The 25,278-nt window shown below is 47.4% G+C and overlaps 1 protein-coding gene across 10 annotated transcripts in view; it reads left to right on the top strand.

Moving 5' to 3' along the window:
- Positions 1 to 479: 479 nt before the first annotated feature.
- The window catches only part of LOC105477698 (ATPase plasma membrane Ca2+ transporting 2), a 380,543-nt gene continuing 355,744 nt past the window's right edge, over positions 480 to 25,278 (top strand). For 8 of the 10 annotated variants that reach the window (XM_011734348.2, XM_011734345.3, XM_011734344.3 and 5 more), the window contains exon 1: positions 480 to 554. The gene's annotated coding sequence lies outside the window, so the exon portion shown is untranslated. Of the gene's footprint in view, positions 555 to 17,171; positions 17,191 to 25,278 lie in introns of those variants that run through there. The other 2 variants (XM_071092214.1, XM_071092213.1) reach the window with 2 other exon arrangements.

Here is a 25,278-nt window from a genome sequence, read left to right as displayed (position 1 = left end):
GCCAGTTCACAGGCTCGGGTGTGCAGGGGAGGCTTGGGGCACCCTGACCCCTGGGGAAGAATGGGGAGGATGCCTCCCAGAGCCAGGCTGGCTGTGGGGGTGGGGCGGGGACAGGGGCCTGTGCAGATGGAGGTACCTGGAGACACACCCCGGGGCAAGACTGGAGACCCTTCCCCGCAGCCCCACTGGTGCGCGCGGAGGTGGGCGCGCGCTGGACCACGCGCTCCCGTCCCGCGGGGCGCTCTCTGTTCGGAGTTTGGGGAGGGCCGAGGGGGAGAGCGCGGGGAGGAGGGAGCAGGGAGGGCGGGAGGGGGAGGCGGGCAGAGCGCAGTGCAGCGGTGGCAGAGGCGGCGGCGGAGGGAGGGAGGCGGGCGGGCGGCGGCGGGGCCGCGGGGCGAGGCGAGCGCGGGGCAGCCTCGGCAGAGGAACCGCAGCCGCAGCGGGGCCGGGCCGGGCCGGGCCGGGCGCGCACCAGTGGCGGCGGCGGCGGCAGCGGCGGCGGCAGCGGCGGCGGTAGCGGCGGCGGCAGCATCTCGCTCTCGGAGCCGGCGCAGGTGAGGCAGGGGCGGCCGGGCCCGGGCTCTGGGCCTCTTCCCCTCTCGCTCGTTCTCTCCTCGCTTTCCCCGCTGGCTTCCCTTCCGCGGGCGCTCGGCCCCGGAGACCCCCGCCGGGCCAGGGCGGGAGCCCGAGCCGGAGCGTGTCCTGGTCCCTTCGCCCCGCTGAGGCAGGCGCCTTATCAGCGGTGACCTTGAGCGGGCACCAGGCTGCGGGCGGGGCGGGCTGGGCCGGGATGGGCGCCCACGGACCCGGCGTCTGCGGGTGAGAGAAGGGGCGCGCCTTGCGCCTGCTGCGCGAAAACTTTCCGGGCTCGGAGCAGCCCCGGAACTGGGGGGCGTCCGGGACGCTAGAACCCCCAATTTCTTCTTCCCAGATAGCTCCGACTTCCCCACCTGGCTTCTCCTCAGTGTGGGGGCCTCCCTTTCTCTTGGCTCTGGTTCCTGCATGCTGGGGACAGGTTGAGAGCTATAGAGACTCACCCTGGGCCGGGGGCTTCTCCCTTCCCCACAGGTGGTTTGCAGCTGCTAAGAGCACAGGTGCTAGCACTCTGCCAAGTGCTCTCCGCATCTCTGGCCTCACCTTTTCCTAGCTCCCCTCCTCCTGGCCCCCCTGGCCACAGCCCTAACCCCAAGCATGCACCTGGTGACACAAGAGCTCGGAAGCCTCACATTCAGTGGGTCCTCAGATCCACAGCGTGATTTTTCAGCCCAGTGTCTAAGCCTCCTTCGGAAGGTGGACTTGGGCAGGTGCCTCAGGCCCTCAGGACGGGCCAGTATAGCATGTTTCTGGATACCGGGACTCACCCAGGGCCTGGCCACCTCTCCTTGCCCTGAGGCCTCAGGAGGAAGGGATACTCTGGGCTTTGGTGATGTCCTAGCTCTAGAAGCACTGCGTCCTAGAACATTAGCCTTGGAAAAGGGACATGAGGCCCAGAGAGGGTGAGTTGGCCTCAAGGTCACACAGCAGGGGGCAGGAGTGAAAACTGGACTTTCTTATAATGGGTTAGAGTGGATGAAGAGGACTGCTGTTTGGTTCCTACACCTGAGGGATTTGGGCTCTGGGACACTGTCTCTTACTAACTGTGTGACCTCTGGCAAGTCACTCCCCCTCTCTGACTTAGTTTCCCCTTATAGGGCTACTCTAATGGCTGAATGAGTTAATATTCTTAAAGTTCTCACTGTTATGCCCATGCCTAGTGTATAGTCTATATCCAAAACATTTTAGCTACCAGCTTGTGAAATTTCCTTTCTGAGCCCTGGAAGGGAAGCCAGAGAGGGTTAATCGTTCCCATGCCCTTCCACTTCTATGTGTGGGCTGGTAGGGACAGCACCTGCTGGGCTCTTGATCTGTGCCTGTCTATAGAATGTTAGGTAGAGACAAGCGTCCCAATGCCCTCAGAAGCCCACTGGAGCCACTGGGTGTGCTAACTCTGGGCTGTGATTTCCTGCTGCTGCCATGGCAGAAACCAATACCTGATGTCTGACAGAAATGACGACAAAACCTGGCCATAGTGTCAGGAAGTGGCCCCCTCTCCATACAGTCTGGTGGGAACAGCATCATCTTCAGTCCTCCTCCATCTGTACCACTCTTCTCCCCACCTCTGTGTGAGGTCATGCCTTCCCCCAGAGGTACTATTGGCAACAGAGGAGATGGCAGAGGGGTGGGGCTCATTCATTCATTTACTCACTCCCCAAGCCTTGATTCTTGCCTTCTCTGAGTCAGGAGGCATTTAGAAATACAGAGATCAACCACAGCTAGTGGAAATCAAACTCCTACCAGGTGCAAGCACTTACTAAGCACTCTCAAAGACACATTCATTTGTTCATTTGATCAATTTGTGTTAAGAACCTAATATGTGCTCAGCACTGTTTGATGTGCCAGGGACATATTACTAAATAAAACAGACCTGGTCCCAGCTATGTAGGCTGGCTATATAGTTTGTCATCCAAACTGAGATATCTTGAGAGTGAGAGGGGGCATGATTTATAAAAACACTAGGACTACAGAGCATAAACCAGGAAGGTCCAACCACACTGGGCTGCAGGGCCACTCTGCGACCTTGTGGAGTTTATATACCAATGTCTGGGGAGAATGGTTAGTATTTTTTGAGCAATTATTTTTTGCCAGGCTGTGTACGAAGCGCTTTTGGGGTTTCATCTGATTGAATCCTCACAATGCTGTGAAGCCGGTGTTACCATCTACATGCAGCTGGTTAGTAGTAGAGTTGGGACCACTCTGCTACTGACTTGCTGGGCTACCATGCTTCCCTAGAAATGGGTGAGACCCAGAGTCCAAGTGCTTGCACTGTCTCAAAGAAGATTCGTAGGCAGTAGCACAGATGATGTAACAGATGTGCAGTGGGAACAGAGTCTGCCTGGAAAAATCAGAAGCAGCTTTCTGGAGCAGGGAACCTCTAACCTGCACCTTGAAACATGAGTTATGACTTTGACAGACTGTGGGGAGGACATTACAGGCCCAGGTTGCTAGGGCTTGGAGGTGTGGGGGTTTGTGGTCTATTTAGGAACACCACCCCCACAATACATCCAGATCGAATGGCAACAGGACAAGAGTTAGGTCTGAAACAGCAGGAGTCAGCAGAGATTAAGTCTAAGCCTGGTGCTATGGGACATGATAAGTTCTGAATTTTCGAAAGATGTTCTGAAGATTTGACTGTTCTGTAGGTAGGGAGCAGAGAGGGAATTTGTTGTGCAGGATTTCTCTTGACAAGAATTTACTATAACCCAATCCATACTATGGACTGCCTGAAAGGTCATGGAAATCATTTTGTTATATGGAATCACTGCAGAAGAATTTTACCAGCATTTGTAACAGCAGAACAGTTTCACTAAGCAAACTGATTGCCAGCAAGAGAAATATTAACCTACTTAAGGGAGAGGATTTTTAGTAGCATAATTTGCAAATAAGAGAATATGCTCATTATAAATTAAATCTTTTCTTTGTGTTAAATTACATACAAGAAACTCTAACTTCCTCCTCCCTTCCCTCCTCTTTGTATCTCCCCTGTTGTCGTATAAATCTGTTGCAGAGTAATAAAACTGCATTTCTTTAGTAATGTCTTATTTCTCAGACTTTTCATTAATTCAAACTGGCCTCCTTTCCACCCTCTCCAATTAAGTGGAATTATTAAAACTTTATGGTATCTAAAAATTGGAATCTGCTAACTGAACCCAAAAAAGGGAGCTAACTACTGGGGCCTTGGGATTGAAAAATCAGGCTAGAAATATTTGGGAAGCAGAAGAGAATTTGATGGGAAGGAGGAGGGAGCAGGGCCGGCTTTGTGGACGTGTGGCCTGTGCTAAGAAGGGCTTCCCACTGGATTTAATGCTCTGCAGTCACCATATTGCAATTCTTAGCAGTTTTTGAATAGGGGGCTACATGTTTTCATTTCGTACTGGGTCCCACAAATTATGTAGCTGATACTTGGAAGGAGACAGCAGGGAAGAGGTGGGTGAAGAAAAAGGTAGAAAGAAGAGAAGAGCTATGGATAGGGCAGAGAGAAGAGAAACTGGCATTTTTTTTAAGCCCCTGCCATATGCCACGTGCTGTGTGAGATGCTCTTCCATGTGTATCTATTTTCATGGCAATTCTAAGACGTAGGTGATATTATCACAGTTTTAAAATATAGGTTTTATTATTATTCAGTTATGGCAAGGCCAACCACTCAGAAAACCACCCTGAAAAGATTTTTACTTGAGATTCCTAAGAGGTGAGGACATGCTATGCCATGCAGAGCCACATGGGGAAGCCCTAGGGTCAGTCAGGAGGCAGAGGGAGTGAGGGGAAGATGGGGTAAGAGCCTTTACTGTGGTCTCCACGGGGAGGGACGAGTGAGGCAGGCTAAGCAGGCTCAGGGTTGGCTACTTTGAATAGTTTCAGCAGGCTCTGGGGCACAGTGGCTGTTCCTAGTAGTATGGTACCTGGCCCCAGGTGATTAGGGCAGGGCAGTGTGGCCCAGTGGGCAGGGACTCCATAAAGGAAGTGGTTGGGAAGATGGGCTGAGCATTTATGAAAGGCGCCCTCATGGGCCAGTCCTTCACTATGTCAAATAGTCCCTCCAGGGTTAGCAAGGCCCCAGATGTCAAAGCATCATTTGCAGAAGCTAGAAAACATGGTTATTACAATCCACATTTGACAGATGAGAAAACTGAGACTCGAAGAGATTTCCATAAACTGCCCAGCCAGAATCACTCAAGTAGAACGGCTGTGCGGGCTGAAAGGTGTGTGCTGATCCGGAGTTCTAGGAAATGGCAGATGTTGGGATGGTGTGGGAGTGGGCCCCATAAATAGCATCTCTCCTCCACACCCCTCCAACAATTTGAGGAACAAATGAGTGGCAGGTAGAGAACCCGAATATATATTTTCTCCCTAATAGAACAGAAGCAAAGTTGGAGGTCCTGGCTTCATGTGACAGTGAGGGTCAAATGGGGGCCTGCTAACTGATTCCCTAGAAGGAAGACCACGTGGAGGTCCTGCCCAGGTAGGCTTCACTCAGGTACAGAGGGCACAGCCAGGACAAGCTTTCTGCGGGCAGGACTCCCTCCCAAGAGGAAAAAGGGCAGAGATGCTGATTGTAGCCCATCCTTCTTCCCCAGTTGACCAATAAGAGAAGACACCCCGCCTCCTGAGGGTGGAGCCAGGAAAGGCACGGGGAAAGGCTGGGATGAGCCACTGAGGATTGTCTCCAGGGGAGAGACCTTTGAAGAGTGGAGGACTGGGGATGTTCGTGCTAAAGCCTGTGACCGCCTTTCTTCCCTCATATATAACAGTCTGTAAGGTTGGGCATTTCACAGGGCCATAAGGAGAGGGGCTGCATAGCTTCCATCAGGCTTCCAGAGGGCTCTGTGACCCGAGAAATAGGAAGCAGACCTAAGTTACAGAGAAAAGGAATGATGGGAGTGGGGGAATGAACAAGCCTCAGCTAATCTCATTACAGAGTAAAGGGAATATCCATTGATATTAGGAGAATGAATATGACAGGGAGAAAATGCCTCCCCGTTTTTTCCAGCAGCAGCTCAGGTGCTATAAATACTGTGGCTTTGTAACATAACATCTAGGCAGGATTCTGGGGAGATGTAATGACCCGGTTCCTTATTTCAAAATACAAAAAGTGGGACTTAGGAAAATGACCAAAGCTTGTGCTGGGCTGAGCCCAAGTGAGTGGCCGTGCACGCAGATGAACCAGGAAAGGCCGAGCAGATCTGTTTAGTGTGTCCGTAGGCAATGACAAGCATCAGCCCTGAGCTAGGCCTGTGCGATGTTCCATCCTCTCTATACCATTCTGCCTGGGAATGAGTCAGTGCTTTCTAATTGTGTCGCTGTGATCTTAGGTAAGTGGCTTCAGCTCTGTCTGTCTCAGTTTCCTCATCTATAAAAGCGATCCTAACAGTGCCTGCCTCATGAGTACCTTTGGGAGAATGACAAGGACTAAGACAAGTCAAGGTCTCAGAATAGTGCCTGGCACACGTGGTAAGCACTTTCTGGATGTCAGCTATTAGTGTTACTATCGTCATCACCTTGTAATTTACAGAGCACTTTTCACATATATTTTTTACCTTCTAATCCTCACAGCAAGCCTGTGATGTGGCTAGATAAATACCACTTCCTTTCCACCACAAGGTGGCTGCTCATTAATGAAGCCAGATCTCAAATCCAGTCCTTGGGTTTTCAGTTCCAAGCTGATCTCACTGCTGTGGTAGCCACTCTGGGTAGCTGGAAGCCCACTGGTATGAAGATGTTGCTATCAGCTACTTCCTGGATTCATGAGCTTGGGAGATTGGAAAACAGTGAAATATTAGGCCCTGATAGGGGGAGGTTGTGAGAAGAACAAGGAGTACCCAACAAAGGAAAACTGGGCCCCAACATCTGTTGCCCAGTTGTCACTATGTTTCTCAGAAGGTGAGACTGACTGGCCCTCTTCTTTTTCAAAAACAAATGTGCATCCTCAGACGTAGGCACATAGTAGATGTGTGTGAAGAGTGATGGAGGACTGGAGATGTTCTTGCTAAAACCTGTGACCACCTTTCTTCCATCATACATAACAGTCTGTAAGTCAGGGCATTTCGCGGGGGGTGTAAGGAGAGGGTCTGCATAGCTTCCCTCAGGCTTCCAGAGGGCTCTGCAACCCGAGAAATAGGAAGCAGACCTAAGTTGCAAGCAAAAGAAATGATGGGTCTTTTCTTTTTTAAAAAAAAAATTGCATCCACAGACTTGGGCACATAGTAGGTTATTAATAAATGTACATTGGATGAATGCATTTCTTATAAAATGCAAATTGTCACTCCTCAACAACAATGATGGGTACAACCACAATGAAAACAACTCTCTAGGATGAGGCCACCTTGCCTAAGTGATTGCTGTTCAGTGTTTCTCAGAAACTCATGGTAGGCTGTCAACTTGTGATTAACTTGAAAAATCTGCTTTTGGCACTACTTGGAGAAATGAACTGTTGAAGTGAACATCTAGCAGCCATAATATAGAACTAGGTGAGCCATGATGGGTGAGGGCATAAGGATGGTGCGGCATATAGGTGGGATATAAAAGGCTTCGTATATAAGAGTGGTATAGAGACAGATGCCACATTGGATGGAATCTCTCCAATGCTGCCATCAGGAGTAGATAAGAGCACAAGGCCAGGAAAGTTCCACTGTCTCAGCAAATATCTCAGCAAATCAGTGCCTTTCTTGTCCTCTTCCTCCTCCCCCTCTTCCTCCTCTCGCTCTTCTTTTTAATGTACTAATTTGGTTTGGTTAGTCATTCGTGCTATAGAAATATCTCCAGTTCCTTACTCTCTAGCCACATGATAAATTGAATTTATTTACTTCTTTTGACATTAGTCATAGCCACATGCCTTACTTTGGCCAATGAGCTTTGAAAAGTGACATGTGTCATTTCTGGATGGAAGCTTTAATAACCACCATGCTGTTTGCTACTTTTCCCCATTTATTCTCTTGGCAATCAAGGCAGCATGGAGATGGAACCTCCCTCAATCTGGTTGTCTGAGTGAGAATGACACAGGGCAGAGCTCACAGCCAACCCATGGTGGACATGTAGCATCAGTGAGAAGTAAGCCTTTATTTTAAGCTATGGCACACTGGTCATGTTTGTTACTGAGCATAACTCAGTCCATTCTAACAGTTGCCTGTAGGGCATGGACTGAAATAATCACAACTTGTTTGGAGATGTTTTTGAGTCTTTTCATTCCTTCAAGAATGATGCCAAAAATGTTAGTGTTTGGGTGTTACGAACACAAAATGGAGGAGAGACACGGCCCTGCGAGGTAATGGCTAGTCTCCCTAGCATGCACGGCATATGTTGACTTCTCCAATTTCACCCTGTCCTCATCTCTCCATGCTATCTCTCCATCTTCATACCAGTGGGCTTCCAGCTACCCAGTGCCTGACAAGTCCACAACATCTTTGAAATGGGACACTTGTTTGCACATCTCCAGGCCTTTACTCATGCTCTGCCTAGAATGGGACATCTCCCAGGAAATCATGCTATTTGATGAGTGACTTGGGTGGAGACAAGCACATGGGGGAGAGGGGAGCATTGGGCTTTTTCTGTGAGTCACAGAAGGCAGAACACTTAAGACAGAGAGTGATATTTCTGTGCAGTGTGAAAGAGTTTGCTACCAATAGAGCTTTGTCTGGTGCAGAAATGAGCTCACCACACTAGAAAGTTTCCAAGCAGAGGCGGGTGTCATGGAGGGGGATCCAGGTCATCAGAAATATAGCACAGTCTCCAGTCCTGTCTCACACGACTTTCAGGAAGATTGCCCAAAGTAGGTTGATTTTAGCTGTGACTCTATATGTATTTTTTTCTCTTTTCAAAATAAAAGTAGCTTTTTTTCCACATTGTCTTAGTCTGTTTGTGCTATTGTAAGAGGCCACCTGAAACTGGGTAATTTATAAAGAAGAGAACTGTATGTGTTCACGGTTCTGGAGACTGAGAAGTCCAAGAGCAAGGCACTGGCATCTTCTGAGGGTTTATTTACTGCATCATCTCATGGTGGGAGGTGGAAAGGTAAGAGTGAGGGACAGCAAGAGGGGGCTGAACTCACTTTAAAAACAAACCCAATCTCACCATAATGAACCCACTCTGGAGATAAAAACATTAATTCATTCATGAGGTCAGAGACCCCATGATCTAATCACCTCTTAAAGGCCCCCCCTTTCAACACTGTTGCATTGGGGATTAAGTTTCCAATGCATTAACTTTGGGGAACACATTTAAACTATCACATCCCCTAACTATAGAGATGTTACATAATGATTATAGAAAATTCAAGGGGTATTGAAAAATATAAAGAAGAAAGTGAAACTCTAATTAAACACCACAAAACAGAGCTAATCTCCATTAATATTTTGTCAAATGTCCTTCCAGACATTTCTCTATGATTGATAAATAGATATTGTTTTTCTATCCCTTTCTTTCACTCAGTAATAATGGTCATCTTAAATATCAATAAATATACCTCTACCTTATATTTTATAAGTGGCTTTGCCATGATTTATTTAATGTATTCCTTTCTCATGGGCATCTAGGTTGTGTCCAGAATTTTACTACTATAGACAACACTGTGATGAACATTCTTGTATGTGGACCCCTGGGCACATGTCCAGGCATCTTCTGAGGATAAATTCCTAGAAGTGGAGTCAATGAATCAAAGAGAACTGTTTAGGGTGAAAGAAGAAAAGAGAGCTATGATATGATCAGGCAAAGAAATCCTTCCTGGCTTAGAGGCAGCTTGCAAAGGGTCTGACAGAAGAGAGATGAATAGGTGACTGCGGCTGGGCTGGAAGGCTGGAGGGAACCAGGATATAGGAAGTAGAAGAGAGGGAGGAGGAAGTAGAAGGAGCTGGTTTTCAAGGCCCATAGGGCTTTAGAAGACCATCCCACAAGCAAAGGGTAAGAGTGGATGACAGTTATGATTTATGTAGAGTCAGGTGATCACAAGTGCTTTCATGTGCACAGTCCCTTTGGAGCCTCACCACCACATTGCAAGGAATGTCTCCATCCCCATTTTATGGGGGAGCAAAGCGAGGCCTGGAGAGGATGTGGCAAAAGGAGCCATTGTCCTCAATTATAGTATGTGGGCTCCTTCACAACTCCAAACCTATCCTTTGCACATACCCCAGGCTGGCTCATGCCTCCAGTCTTTGCAGATGCCATTTTGTGAGAAGCCAGCTCCTGCTCACCCTTGCAAAGGAAGACCGGTCACATGAGACTTTTTATGAAACTTTTCCTCAGACTCCCTTATCCCCACCACCCAAAGCAAGGCAGAGCTGGTCAGGGTCCAGGAGGGATGTTCTGCAGGCCATTGTGTTAACCATTGTGTACTAACTGTTGAGCCAGGGAGCCTGCTTTTGACTTCAGTGAATTGGATTTTCTGACTCAGCTGACTTAAACATGTGTCCCTTTCTCATCTCACATAATCAAAGGTGGATTAGCTCTGGAGTTGGTTAGCCTAGTGGCTCATCCATGCCATCAAAACCCATGGATGGTCCTTCTGTCTTTCTCTCTGCCATCATCAACCAGAAGGCATTACCCCTGTCCAGAGCATCCCCTGAAGATCTCACAGCACCCCAGGGACAAAAGGCAGGAGGTATCTATGTGTTTCTTTTATCAGGGAGGAATTCTTTCCCAGACATCCCAGCCAACCTCCTCTTGTGTCTCATTGGCTGGAATTGGGTCACGTGGCCATGCCTAAACCAATCATGGCCAAGGAATGAGCCCAGCAGAGATTAAATGGACCGGGACTTATCTCTGAGTCAGTTGAGAGCACAGGTAGAAACTGAGGCAGTCAGGGCTCTGCCAGCCAGGAAGTAGCAGGGAGTGTCCACTGGGGAGCAGCCCCTAGCATCTGCCCCAACTGTGCGCTGATTCTCCTGCCTCTCATCTAGGCAAGGAGCTATGTGAGAACAAGGATTGAGACTTATTCCTTCCCAAGTCCCTTGAAGGCTAGCACAGGGCAAGGCACGTGGTAGGTATTGAGAAAGTATTGGCTGAATGAATGAATGAATGAATCAGTGAGTGAAATCAGTAGATGTTTCTCCATCAAACCCTGCGATTTAGGATTTGCTGCACACCTGTCAATTTGAGGGGATGGTTTAGGTACTTCAGAGAGTGTAGGAATGGCTTTGTCCTCAAAGATGTTGCAATTTAGTTGTGGAGAAAATACTAGAACCTAAGAAAAAGTTGGACTTGAGGCCTGGCCTCTAAGCAGACTGTATGTGTCATGGGGTGGGGGACAGGGATTGTATCCATAGGAAGAGGTGCCACAGATGGGTAGAGGTATGTGGTGGAGAAAAACATCTGTGTCCTCAAACAGTGGAGGAGAGTGCGATAGAGACTAAAGGGGAATCTTTCTGGAGGGCCTACTGTATGTTGGGTATTGTCCTTATACTTATTTTGTCTCATCTTTCCTGTGTCTCTATGGAGTAGATCCTTCTATCCTGATTTTATAGATGCTGACGCTCAGAGGGTGAGGTTGCTTACCCAAAGTCACACAGCCAGGAGGTCATAGGATCTGGCTTAGAGCACAGATCTGTTCCGAAAAGCTGGCTCCCTTCTGCAAAGGGGCTGTGATGACCATTCAGGGCTCACTTGAGACCAGCAGGTGGTGGAGTGACTCAAAGGGAAGCCTGGAAATTGACAAGAAGGCCTAGGAATGGTGTGGTGCAGTGAAATTGCAGAGGAATAAAAGGATGATGGGAGAGGTGTTTGTAATAGGATTCAGGGTGGGCTTAAGGAGCCATGGTCTTTGGCATCACATCTGACTTCAAATCCCTGCCCTGCCAGTGAACAGCTATGTGACCTTAGGGAAAACACTTACCTTCCCTGTACCTCAATTTTCCATCCATAAAATGATGATAATAGTTCAATGTTTCCAGTACAAAGCATATCACAAAAATTTAATAATGGAGCTATTCTTACTATCAATAGTGTTGTTATTGGTTTGGAACTTGGTAGGTAACCAGACCTAACGGTGACTCCTTGGTGCGGGGGCCCTGGGCTCCCATTCTATCTTGGTTACCACCTCCACATTTCACCTTGACTCCATTGGCTTTCCTGCCAGTCTGGCTTTCCATTCTTCACCCGAAAAGTAAGGGGATTGGGATGGTTGGTTTCTAGCATTCTCTCTTGCCCAAACTCTGCACTTGTGTGAGGTGGAAAGGGGAAGCTGCAATGACTAAAGGGATCAGAACCAAGTGAGGGGGTGTCAGGGCTGCTTTTGTTTTTGAGAAGCAGAGGGAGGGCAGGGCAGGGGATGGAAGGAAGAGCAACCAGGAGCCAGAGGAGGCTGCAGAGTCAGCAAGTCCAGGCAGCTGTGGAAACCCCGCGCCGGGCAATTTGGAGATGGGCATGGAGAGGAACAGCTGAAACCAAAGGAGGCAGAAAAGCGTGGAGAACATCTGCATCTGACACCTGCCCTCGCTGTGGGAGAACCAGAGAGAGAAAGAGGAATCAATTGCAGCTCATCCTGATGTTTAATACCTGGGAGGCAGGGCTTTGAAGACGGTGTGTTCAAAGACTGAAATTGAATTTCCCCAAAGTTTGCAGGAACACTGCAATTATGCCGGAGAACATGTCTATGAAATCCCCTTGGAATCTATTTTTGGGCACAAGGTTTTATAACCAGAGTCAGAAATTGAGTGGAAGTGTGTGGGAGGCTGACCCTGGACAGTTTCCATGTTGGAGAGGAGAGGAAAGTATTTTTATCTGCAAACACCGTGTTTCATAGGGTGAGGCTGGGGAGGAGGCAGTTTCACCACTTTGGGTTTCTCACCCACTGTCATGTTAAGACGAGAACTATCTTTGACAGAAGTTGTTCAAGTTCCTTACTCAGAGTGGGTGGCTGGGGGCTGGGGATTGAGGCGGGGAACTTATGTGGGACTTTTGTATGTTGCAACCAAGACATCTGAGACTGACTTTGCCAGAGACTTTTTCAGATCTGTCTTGTGGGGATGTCACCATGCGCAGGGAGCTTTGCCTAGCCGAAGATTTCCTCCTGCACTGCTGTATCACTATTAGCGATTGCCATGTGACAAACTGCTCCAGAGTCAGCATCTTAAAGTAATAAGTATGTCTTGTTGCTGAAAAATCTACAGGTCAGCTAAATGATGCTTCTGGTCCTGGCTGGGTTCTCTCACTTGTCTGTGGTCTGTTGTAGGTCAGGTAGGTAGCTCTGCGGATCCTGGTGCGTTCTCTCACTTGTCTGTGGTCTGCTGTGGGTCAGGTAGGTAGCTCTGCAGATCCTGGTGGGCTCTCTCACTTGTCTGTGGTCTGCTGTAGGTCAGGTAGGTAGCTCTGCGGATCCTGGTGTGTTTTCTCACTTGTCTATGGTCTGCTGTAGGTCAGGTAGGTAGCTCTGTGGATCCTGGTGGGCTCTCTCACTTGTTTAGGGGTTGGCTGGCTCTAGGCTGGTCTGGGATTACCTCAGTTGTGACAGCTCTCCTTTGCTTCATGTAGTGTCTGCACTAGCCTGTGTTTGTTCTCGCGGCAGTGGTAGAGTTATGAGAGAGAGAGAGCAAGCAGCATGCAAGGACTCTTGAGACTTAGGCTCAGAATTGGCAGTTGATATGGTTTGGCTGTGTCCCCATCCAAATCTCACTCTGAATTCCCATGTGTTGTGGGAGGGACCTGGTGGGAGGTGTTTGAATCATGGGAGCAGGTCTTTCACGTGCTGTTCTCGTGATAGTGAGTACGTCTCACGAGATCTGATGGTTTTAAAAAGAGGAATTCCCCTGCACAAGCTTGCTCTCTCTGTCTCTCTCTCTGCCTGCTGCCATCCATGTAAGACGTGGCTTGCTCCTCCTTGCTTTCCACCATGATTTTGAAGCTTCCCTAGCCATGTGGAACTGTAAGTCCATTAAACCACTTACTTCCATAAATTGCCCATTCTTGGGTATGTCTTTATTAGCAGCATGAAACTGGACTAATACAGCAGTGTCACTTCTAGTGACACTGTTGGCCAAAGCAAGTCATAGGGTCACCCAAAATTCAAAGAGTCGGGAGATAGACCACCCCTTTTAATCACAAGGAGCCACAGCATCACACTGGAAATGGCTTGGATACAGGCCAACCATTAATTAGGGCCATAGATACTGTCAGTTTGCACAACTGCCAACATCAGCATTGACCTCTAGGGCTGTCACCAGAGGGGGAGGGGGAAAGGGGACAGGCAGACATTCGTACTTAAAGTCTTTGTAGTGCCCAAGATCCCCTTAATGTGCAAAGAGTTTTCCAGAAGTGTTTTATTGGTAGCATCAGGAAAATGTATATCCCCAAACAATGAGTGATCAATTTCCACTCAACAGAGTGACAGAAATTGAAAAACGTGATGCTATCAGTATTGGTGATAATGGAGAGGAAATAGGTGCCATATACTCTGCTGGTCAGAGTTTCCATGCCACAGCCCATTGAGGGAAATTCAGCAGCACCTACTTGAATTAAAAATGCATTCATGTGTTAAACAGCTGTGGTCCATCCACCCCATGGAACAGTACTCAGCAATAAGAAAGAACAAACTATTGACACATGCAACAACCTGAATGAACCTTGAGAAGTGCAAAATGCCAGTCCTAAAAGGTTACATATTGCATGATGTCATTTATGTAACATTAGTGAAATGACCTAATTACTGAGATGAGAACAGACTGCTGGTTGTCAAAGGTTAGGGATGGGGGAGAGAGACATTTAGCTGTAAAGGGGTAGTCCGGGGAGTCTTGTGGTGATGGTCCAGTTGAGTACCTTGATAGTGGTGGTGGGTATGCAAAGGTAATGTGATAAAATTGCATAGAGCTACATATGTACTTGTGCACACACACAGACACATACAAAGATGGGTGCCTGTATAACTGGTGAAATCTGAAGAAGCTCTGTGGATTGTAACAATGCCCATTTCTTGGTTTTGGTATTATACTTTATTTATGCAAATGTTAACTTTGGGGGAGCCTGGGGGAAGGAGTGCATGTGTCTTCCCTGTACATTTCCTTGCAACTTCCTGTGAATCTTTATTTCCAAATAAAAAGTTATAAATAAAGACACAGGTGCTCTGGCCTGGTAAATCCACTGCATGGCGCCTGCAACAGAGACATGGTCCCATGCCCAGAGAGGCTTATGCAGAGATGATCACTGAACATCATTGGATATCAAAGCATTGGAGCGACCTAGATGTATTTGTTCACCTAATAATCATCTATTGGCTGCCTACAATGTGCCAGGCACTGTGCCAGGCTCTGGGGATATAACCATGACCAAAATAGACCAATTCCCTGTCCTCGTGGGGTTTGCATTCTAGTGATTGCCCCACAAGAGGGAGCTGATTCCGTGTAACAAACAAAGAAATGAGGTAGGCTCATATCTCTATTGCTAGAATAGTTCTATCTCTGGAACACATCACTGCAAAGAAACAGCAAGAAGCAGAATCAGGCATTTGTTACGCCATTTGTTTTAAAAATAACAAAAGAACCACAGTCAAATGAAGGAAGGGTCAAGCTTTGGTGTGCACTTTACTGGGAGTTAATCCTGTCCACCTAACTGGAATGGAAGCCTGTGAGGGCAGGGGGTTTTGTCTTTTTTGTTCCTTGCAGTGCTCCCACACCAGAGCAGGCCTGTCACATAGGAGGCACTCACACATCTGCTAGGGAAAAGAGTAGATTGTACCCATTTCACACGTTGGCCGATGGAAGCAGGAGGCCCTTAGCCATGGCATATTGGATTCTCCACTATGAGAGTTAATGAAATGTGCGTTGTATATCCATGACTTTAAAAATACCAGATACCATTTCTTTCAACTTTGTCATCAGAAACATATTCCCCCAGCCCCAAAAAAGTGTGATTGTCAAGCCTTGGGTCCACAGGTTGTTGGTTGTGGAATGACTTCACACTTTTGTGTTTTGCCATACAATGTGTCAGGCAGGCCTTCCTGCATTATCTCATTTAATGTGTCTATCAGTCCTTTCTGGAAGAAAATGGACATTCATAGATCTTCTATCTGCCCCCAGGCCCCATCCCCTGAGGTAAGTTTGTAGGCACACAATGACAGGTGACTGGAAGCAGAAGAGCCTGTTGCAGGATCCGGGGCCGCCAGTGAGTAAGGCCCAGTCACCCACCCACATAGGAATCCCCTGGTGAGTGCACAGTGTCTGGCGGGTGTGGGCTCCCATTTTCCTCTGCTCCTGGCTCATTCTGTCCCCCACCACATGTCCTGGGGTCAGTGACTGCTCCTGGGCATATCGCTGTGAACCAGGCCCACTGCTGTCCTCATAAACTTGCAGGCTAGTCAGGAGGACAGAGAAGCAGGCACAAGGTCTATCCAGTGTTGCCCTGGGCAGCCCGGGAACCTACATCCTGGAGGTTCATAACCCACAAGGTGCTGCCATTCCTCACTGTTCCCATCAGAGGATCATAAACCATCCTTTCAAGTGCCAGCCAAGACGATGAAACATGAAGATGCTCTTGAGGTCACCAAGAGAATCATTTCAGACCCAGGGATCCCCCCAGAACGTGCGCATCCAGTAGCTGTGATTGTGACCTCGATGTGTCCCCTCATCCATCTCCTGTCGGGTGCCTGTGAACGTTTATTACCCTGCTGCAGAAAAAGTCTGTGAAGCCAGATGACTTGTCTGCAGCCGGCAAGCCTCGGCGCCCACAAAGCAGAAATTAATGAATGACGGTTGGGGAGAGAGGCAGGGAATAGGACAGCAGCTATTTTAGGCTCACTCTGCCAAAGCAGATCCTAATGCCTGCATCTGTGTGTTAACTCCGTCTGCCCTTTGAAGAGAAATCGAAATTACATTGGCTGGGATTTTGTTTGCTTGCCAACTCCAGGCTTGTATGTCTTATAAAAATATGCAGATTTTGAACTAATAAAAATAGAGCTACTGTGAAAATCAATTCTCTCTCTCTCTGATTTAATATAATTCATAAAAACTTTCTCAAACCCAGTAAAATAAAGTTGGAATGACATGAGTTCAAATTCTGACTTACTTTCTAACTGTAACTAGGTCTCTCTGGGCTTTAGTTTTCTCAGTTGTAAAGTGGGGATCAAACCATCGCAGTGCTGGAAGATGAAGCAAGATATATGGGAAAGCTCCTAGCACCTGTCATTCCTTGGATAGGAGACTCCTTAGACATAAAGGAAACCATCACCCCTTTCTGCAACTATGGAAATATGGTGTTCATGGATCATCTACTTTTCCCTGAGCACCTCCTAAGTGCAGGCATGTAGAAACCCTGGAGAACCCGTGGTGACCTCTGGAGTTGGCATTCAGCGATGGGCTCTAGTGTTGTGGAAATAGACCTGTGTTTGGGTGACGTCTTGTCTCTGAAAAGCAGCAGTTTGTTTCCATGGATAAGCCAGAGCATTTCTCCTCCTGGTTTCTGGCTTTGTCAGGCCCAGAGTCGGGGAGCTGATGTGGAGAAACAGAAGAGGTGAATGTGAGCTGGGTGGTGATGGAGCAGACTGCTGAGTGAAGGAAGCCCTAGGGCCCCACAGAGGAGCTGTCTGGATGCTGGGTCCAGGGAACCACAACTGGAACAGCCAGGACCTCAGACCCCTCCAGGACAGAAGGGACAACTAGTCTTGGTCCTCCCATAACTACTGAGGTACGTGGGGCCTGGAAACCAGAGAGGGAAGAGGCTTAAAGTGGTGGCCCTGGGGACCCAACTCATGGTACTCATGGCACAGAACACCTTTCTTCATGGCATGATTCATTGTACAGTTATTTTATGGTCACCACTGTATGAACAAGAGATGTAGAGTTATCCCTATCCCCATATTGCAGACAAGACCCCTGAGGCTCCAAGAAACTAAGGAACCTTCTAGAAGTCACATAGCCTGCAAGTGGCCAGGCCAGAATTTCTCTGCAAGGCTTGTGCTGTTTCCATTTCTGTTTTAAAAGAAATATTCATATTTGATTTGAAAGCATCTGGTTAGAAAGAACTGGACACCCTGAGTAGGCTTTTGGAAAGTGCCTTCTACATGGATAAGTAATTCAATAAAGGAACAGCAAATACTTGTTCAGCACCTACTTTGTGCCAGGCACTGTCTTAGGCATTTGAGATTCACCAGTGAATAAAGTGGTTACTTAATAAGTGGTTATGGATTTGAGTTGGAAGAATTCGATTCTAAGGCTTTCCTAAAATGGGTGTGGGCCTCTTATAATTCATAACCAGGTGAGAAACATCAGACATTGCCCGTCAATAAGTGAATGACTTTCCTCTAGGATCTGATTTCGCTGCCCTTCTTTTCTTCTCCACGCAGCCCTGGTGCACTCGGGCAAACCCTGCATGGCTCAGCCACTCTTCTGTCTCTGGGGGTGGTTCTGAGAAAAGTGTTATGCATCTGCCTCATGCCATTTAATCATCAAAAGGAAAGTTTAAAGTAGCTTAAGAGCTTGAGTAAGTTGGCAACCTTTAGAAACCTCAGTTTCCTCATCTGTAAAATGGAGAGAATAGTGCCTTTTATTAAGGGGTGATGGATATATATATATATATATAAAGGGGTGATGGATATATATATATATATATATTCCGTTTTTCTCTCTATGTTATCTCTATCCATCTCTCTATCTCTATCTGATTGCTCTGTCTATGCCGGCGTGTGCAAATGCTCAGGAGGTGCCAGCTGTTAGGAGGATGACGGGGTGCCATTCTGCAGCAATGGCTGCCCATCCAGTGGATTGGATGTCGTGTCTCTTAAAGGGGCCTTCTTCGAGAATCAGCAGTTTGTCTCCACCTATGTCAAGCCTGGAGGGAGAACAAAGTTGTAGCTGTGCCTTTCTGCTTTGCCCTTTGAAAATGAAGAATTGTATGCTTTTGACATGAACTTTATTGTTGCTCTTTGACTGCCCCCAGAGCCTTTGCGTCTGCTCTGCAGTTGGAGGACAGAATCCTCTGCATGTGGAGGACAGGGATAGGCGGTGGATTGGCGGTGGATTGGCAGGCACTGGCACACTCCCTTTGGTTCTGGACTCTCTGCAGGGCCTCTGTGGCTGCCCACTGCTCCCTCTTGGGTGTTCCCCTTTCCTCTGTTCACCCAACCCTCACTGAGGACCTACTTTGTGGACCTGCCTACCCAAGCCCACCTCAGGGTGGAAGGTGTGCAGCAATGCCTGGACAGCACGTCAGAGTGTGATAAACCAGGCCGGAAACTCACATCCACCAGCCTCCCTCCACGTGCCAGAGTACAGCATCTGAGTGGTTTCCCGGCAACCAAGCCAGGCCAGGGCAATGCTGGTCCATGACAGGGTTCCCCATCCTCGGCAGGAGGAGGAGGACGGTGAGAGCTTTCTAGAAAGCTAAGAGAAAGGAGGCCCTTTTTGTCCTGAGATTGTAGCCTTTCTACTCTTTCAGTGTTAAAATGGCCTTTCTTCTATGATGTTGATGACCAAGGAGGTCTTATTTTTTTTAATGTTGGTATCTGGCAATGCTAGATTGACTCATTTCATGTTTTCTTTGTTTTGTGTTAATTTTACTGGCCTGAGACATCCTTCAGTCTGGGAAACACTGAATTCTTCTATTTGGACAGGAGGTGTTATTTTTTTTAATTTTACTGCCAATTCTGTGAAATAGATACCTTTCCCATCACACAGTTGAGAAAACTAAGGTGTAGAGAGGCAGCTTCCCCAGAGCTGCAAAGGCAAGCTTCAAACCTGGTTCTGACTCCTGCCAAAACCCTCATGTGCCCCGCCACCCACAAGCGCCAGGATACTCTAAAAGAGGCTCAGAATGGCCAGTGGTGGTAGAGATCATAGAATATATGGAGATCTGCACCAGGTAATGCAAGGATTTGCTCCTTATCTAGATCACAGGAAGGCTCAGGTGTCCCCGTTAGCTCAATGGTGCTAACAAGTGGGCCGATAGCTTTGGATCTTCAAATCTGATATCCTTCGTGTTGGTCAAACCTTCACATGCAATCCAAAGAGGATCTCTCCACTAGTCACGGACCTGCCCTCCTCCCCACCCCCACACCAGGTTATGACAGGGTGGACGTCGGCCAGATGGTTTCCACATCTGCACCACGGAGGGAAAGAGTCTGGTGATTGCTTCACTTTGCCTTTTTCAATCGAAGGCCACCCTAAGACCTTTGTGGGCTGCATCCCATGATGTCTTCACTGCATTTCCATCCTCAGTCAAGCGAGGAATTCCATCTCACGGGTCCAATGTCCAGGGGTAGTTAATGGCTTGCATTTTGGTGAGTCAGCACTTTGAGGGTTTTGTAAAGGACTTTGCTGGTTTGGCTGCATCCACTGGCCATAGGAGGCCTGGTGCAGGAGACATCACACCGCTGTGGAGGACTGCTCACCTTAACGTTGTCCCTTTCTGAGAGCAAATTTTCTTTCTCCAGTGGCTTTCTTGGGGGACCTGGGTCATTTGGCACAAGCCAACAGGGACAAATCTCTAACTAAAACGGGGTTGGACTAATTTTTGAGTAACTGTTTTCCCTGCTGATCTTGAACAGCAGGAATTAGAGGCAAAAGCCCCGAAGAAACATGTTGAATGAAGTAAGACAAGCCCCCATTCTGGGTCTTCACTCTGGAGAGTCAGTGTGCAGTTGATGACAAGCTCCTTAGGGGCCAGTGTCTCCCCTTGGAATCGATGTACCCTTCCCCCCCACCAGTGGGGTCCGCTGCTGGGCTGGAGCTCAGTGGAGAACAGCAGCCAACTCTGATTGTTTTCTGGGTCTTTGCATTTGAGGAGCAAATGCACACCTCATGTGTTTTGTCTTCTGGGCATTCTTAGGAACCCCAGGGGGCAGACAGGTGTGGACTGGCCTCTCTCACAATTGGGGAAACTGAGGCTAGAGGCAGGAAAGTGATAAACCTTGGTTTCCTTACCTAGAAAATGGAAACAACACCTAATAACATAGGGGTCATGGTGAGAATTTAATGAATATATAATATGAATAAAGGCATGTGTATTTGATATTTATATATACAAAATATCAAAACCAGTGCTTGTCACGTAGGAATTTTCAATAAATACTGGCTTTGGCTGTTATTATTATTATTGTTATTATTATTATTTCTAAGATCACCCAGCTAGTAAGTGGCAGATGTCTTGCGGCCTAATGGTTCTTTTTTATTGTTATTTTTTTGAGTCAGAGTCTCGCTCCGTCACCCAGACTGGAGTGCAGTGGCGTGATCTCAGTTCACTGCAACCTCCACTTCCCAGGTTCAAGCAATTCTCAGGCCGCAGCCTCCCAAGTAGCTGGGATTACAGGTGTGCACCACCATGCCGGGCTAATTTTTGTATTTTTAGTGGAGATGGGGTTTCACCATCTTGGCCAGGCTGATCCTGAACTCTTGATTGGCCCTTCTCAGCCTCTCAAAGTGCTGGGATTACAGGCGTGAGCCACCTCATCTGGGTCCAATGGCTCTTTTTACTTCCATCTTTGAATCACCTAATTCTTTGTCTTCCCACTAAAATTCAAAAGTCTGCTCAGAGCGAGCTTTCTCCAAAGTTGTTCCCAGAAGATTCTAAACTGAAGAAAACTATATTGACCTGAAATACTACTGGAAAGGCAGCTTACATTTGATTCATTTTGAAAATCAAGCATCAAAAACATTCCATAGCCCACCAAGATAATATAAGTTAACAATACCTGGGCACTCAGTCTGCACCAGGCACTGTACTGAGCATTTTATGAGGATTACGTTGCTTAATCCTCACAGCAACACTTTGGAGAAAGGTACTTGTGTTGTTCCCATTTTAAGTATGAGGAAACTGGGGTGCAGAAGGGTTAAGTGGCTACCCAAGGCAGCAAGTAAAAGGCAGAGCTGATCCCCAAACTCCTGCTTTTTAATCCCTAAGGTGTATGGGTATTACAAGGCCTTCGATGTAGTTGCGACTTTTCTGTACTGCCTATTTGGGCCTTGCATGACCCATATCATGGCCCCTATCAGCCACAGCTGTGTATTCTCAGTACCCTCTGGGCTTTCAGAAGGCAGGGCTCTAGCCCCTCAACTGTGCCTCTCTAATATCCCAGACTCCTCTTTGGGCCTCAGTCTCTCCATTTGTAAAATGGACATATTAGGCGGCATCTATACTGCACGCCACCCCCACCCCAGTGATTCAGAACTAGTGGCTTTCAGGAATCAAGGCTCACTTCATTTGCTCTTGGTTTTATTTGTTAAAAGGTATAGGGCTTACTGGTGAGAAAGTGTTCTCAATTTACTCATCTGTGAAGCAGGGTGATTCTGAGGATTTAGTGGGAAGGCAACAAGCACCTAGCACAGTGCCCAGAACACAAAAAGTGCTGAATGACTGCCCGCTTTTAAAAACAGAAGTGATACTTTTCTATTGAGACACTTGTCACAGATACTTATGGGTGTCCCAAGACATAATCTCTGTCCTCCACAAGACTAACTTCAGTTCGAGGAAACTGTCTAGAGTATGAGTGATGTCTTGGTGCTTTTCTGTGGGGAACAGTGTGACCCAGGTTGTCTTTTATCAGAGAGGCATTGACCTGTCTGTGTTTAAAGAAATTAAAGTTTCTACTTTATATGCTTCAGATGGGGGCAGCCAGAAGGCATTAGGCCAGTGGGAATGAAGAAAGGAGGAAAGGAAGACAGGGAACCAGGAAGAAAGATGAGATGGAATAAGCATTTTGCAGCTTAGCCCCAAGAGGAGAATGAGAGACACATTAAAACAGTCACCCCTGCTGCAAATGGATTCATTTGATTGAAGGTGGTCACAGATGTCACATAAAAAGACATTTAGTTTTAGAAATGGGAAACCTTCTCATAGGGGCTTAAAGAAGAAGTCAGTGAGGAATGGAACTAGAATTCTGGTTGCCAAAGATGCATCCATCATAAAAGTTCAAGCATAAGTCTCTGCTGTCACACATGTATGGGATCATGTGTGTTCCTGCATGTGCACACATGCCCACCACTAGACCATAGGGTGCTTTGGGGCACATTAGGAATAGGCGGCCCCCTCTGGCTGGAAGCAGTCGCCTGGCACATTGCTTGGCCAGTGGACAGTGGGCTGGATAGAAGCCCCCTCTTCTTCTCTGCCCAGGAGTGTGTGGCCCTGCACGGGGTACACACACACACACATACACTCTCTCTCTCTTTCTCTCTCAGGCAAGTGAGGAGACCTTTAGCCAAGGTCTGGTAATCTCACAGTGAATTGGAGACACGTCAGCCGGAGTCCCCACAGAACACCCAGCAGTACTTGCCTTCCAAGAGTCATTTCCACAAAACCCACAGCTTCACGCTCGCTGCTTGCTCAGCTGCCTTCTTGAAGATAATCTGTTTTGTTCTGTGCCTCTTCAGGACCTGTCTGGTCCCAGTGAGCACACTTACTGGCTTGACTTCAGAATACGATTTTATCCCTGCCGTTGGATACCTGCTTTTGCTGGAAAACAAGCCTCGGGCCTTTGCCATTTACAGAGTGCCTCATTTGATCCTCTCAGCAACCCCAGGGATTAAACAGTGGAGACTTAGCACACCCAGTTTACAGATGAGGAAACGTTCTCTGAGAAGAACCTCAGAGAAGGAGAACATCATGGGTGGCCTGGATTTAGAAAGTCTGTCCACCGTCACCTGGTCTTGAGTGATCTCAGTTTGGCTTTTGGTAAATTACCTCAAAACTGTGAACATTCATCTTCTCCCAGGCTTAGTTTGTCCCCTGTCCCGTCTGACCTGAACCTCCATCCTGACCAACTGTCTTCCATAATGAACTTAACGACAGCAGAGACTTAAACACTGTCTTGATTTTATCATTGTTCCAAGTAAAATAGCCATCCAATTGGCAAAGATCACCCTTGGAACTTGTTGCCACAGACTTAATTAGACTTTGTTGCTAGTGTGACCCCTTTGCGGCCATTGCCATGGTCATCATTTGCTACAAACCTGCTCCTAAGAGCTGGACCTTGATCCAGACATATTGGATGCTTCTTTTTAGAAATTGCTTTCAGAGCTTAGGTCCCATTGCCCCAAAGTACTCTAATGATGATAAATCTGCATCCTGATTTTCATTAAGACATATAGCATATCAGTGGCAGGCCTGGAGTGGCTACTAAATAGATAATTGTTGAATTAACCTATTAATTTGTGAATCCTTTGAGGGCGATGTTTAATAAGACTCTTTCAGTTGCTGGGGACCAGATCACAGCACAAACTAGTTTAAGCAAGAAAGGGATTGGTTCACATAACTGCAAAGTACAAGGATGAGGGTGTCAGGCACAGCTGAATCCAGAGGCTGAAATCATATTACTAGGGCTCAGTTTTCCTCTTCTTCTCTCAGCTCTGCTTTTCAGCATTCAGGTGGTCACCAGTTGTTCTAGCGCTGATGTGGCTCTTATATCCAGTTCACAAACTGAAACGAAGATTAGTCTTCTCCTTCTTTTATCCATAAACAAATCCCACAAAGGGGCTGGCATTGGCCCTGCTTAGGTCATGTGCCATCCCTTTAGACCAATCATTGAGAACCACAGGATGAGCTACCATGATTGACCAGACCTGGGTCACTTGCCCACCCATGAGATTTGAAGGCAGGGAAGCATGTGATTGACAGCTTTACTCAAGCCCCATTGGATGGGAAAGGGACTATTCTCCAATGGAGCTGCTCACTGTAAGGGTAGATGAGTTTTCTGGAAAGAGCACAGTGTCAGAAGGGTAGTCTAACAAAGATTATAATTTGAGTCCCAGATACTTACTTGGGAGGCTGAGGCAGGAGGGTTGCTTGAGCCCAGGAGTTCGAGAATGCAGTGAGTGATCTATAATCATGCCACTGCACTCCAGCCCAGGTGACACAGCGAGACCCTGTCTCTTCACACACACACACACACACACACACACACACACACACACACACACACACAAATGAGATAAATAAAATAACAAGTTATTGAATGATTTACCACTTATCTTAAAAGTGGTGCTGGCAGTGATAGTTTCATTGCTAGCAGCCTAGAAAGAACTGATCTGGTGCCTCTCTTGGGGACTGCTTTGTCTGGCAGAGGATCTTAAGGTTGGAGTTTATATTATTCGGTTACCACATTCCCCTTTCCCCAGTTCCACATGAAGAATGAGTAGTGCCATGAACTTAGCAAACCCCAAGAAACACTGACCCTGTTCCCGCCTTCCCAGCCCATGAGGAAGTTTTCCAATATCACAATTAATTAGCGGTATCTTCCCTCACATTCCTCCCTCTGTGCCTCTTTCTGTGACTCATCCAAGGGATTGGAGAGTGTGGTTACAAGCATAGGCCCTCTGGCCACATGAACCTGGGTTTTGATCCCAGCACTCTCCCTTGTGATTTGAGTTCTATGAGCCCAAGTTTCCTCATCAGTAAAATAAAAAAAATTTAAAAAATTTTTTAAAAACCCGGCAGAGTGGTTTAGAGGTCAGATGAGATAATGGAGGTGAAGTACACATACAAAGACTCAATGGCCATTGGCATGATTATTATTAGTAACTACATTCATTTTGTGTCCCCATCTTTTATCAAATTGCATACGGAAGGCCAACATGGGCACGGCACATTACAGTTTGCAGGATTGTGTGCACACGATGAATGGGTTTGCCTCCCCTTCTGACCTTTGTTCTTTGGTTACAAAGCTGCTTCTGTGGCCCCCTGCCATGTGCCTGTGGTTGTCCCATCAGAAGCCGGTGGGATCATGACCTGACACAGTAAGGCCTTCCACTTTCAGCTCTTTGTTTAACCAATGGTCACCAAGCACCT

This window comes from Macaca nemestrina, chromosome 2 (assembly GCF_043159975.1).
Source record: "Macaca nemestrina isolate mMacNem1 chromosome 2, mMacNem.hap1, whole genome shotgun sequence".
NCBI lineage: Eukaryota > Metazoa > Chordata > Mammalia > Primates > Cercopithecidae > Macaca > Macaca nemestrina.
The sequence above is the reverse complement of the archived record's forward strand: the minus strand, read 5'-3'. Positions and strand labels throughout refer to the sequence as shown.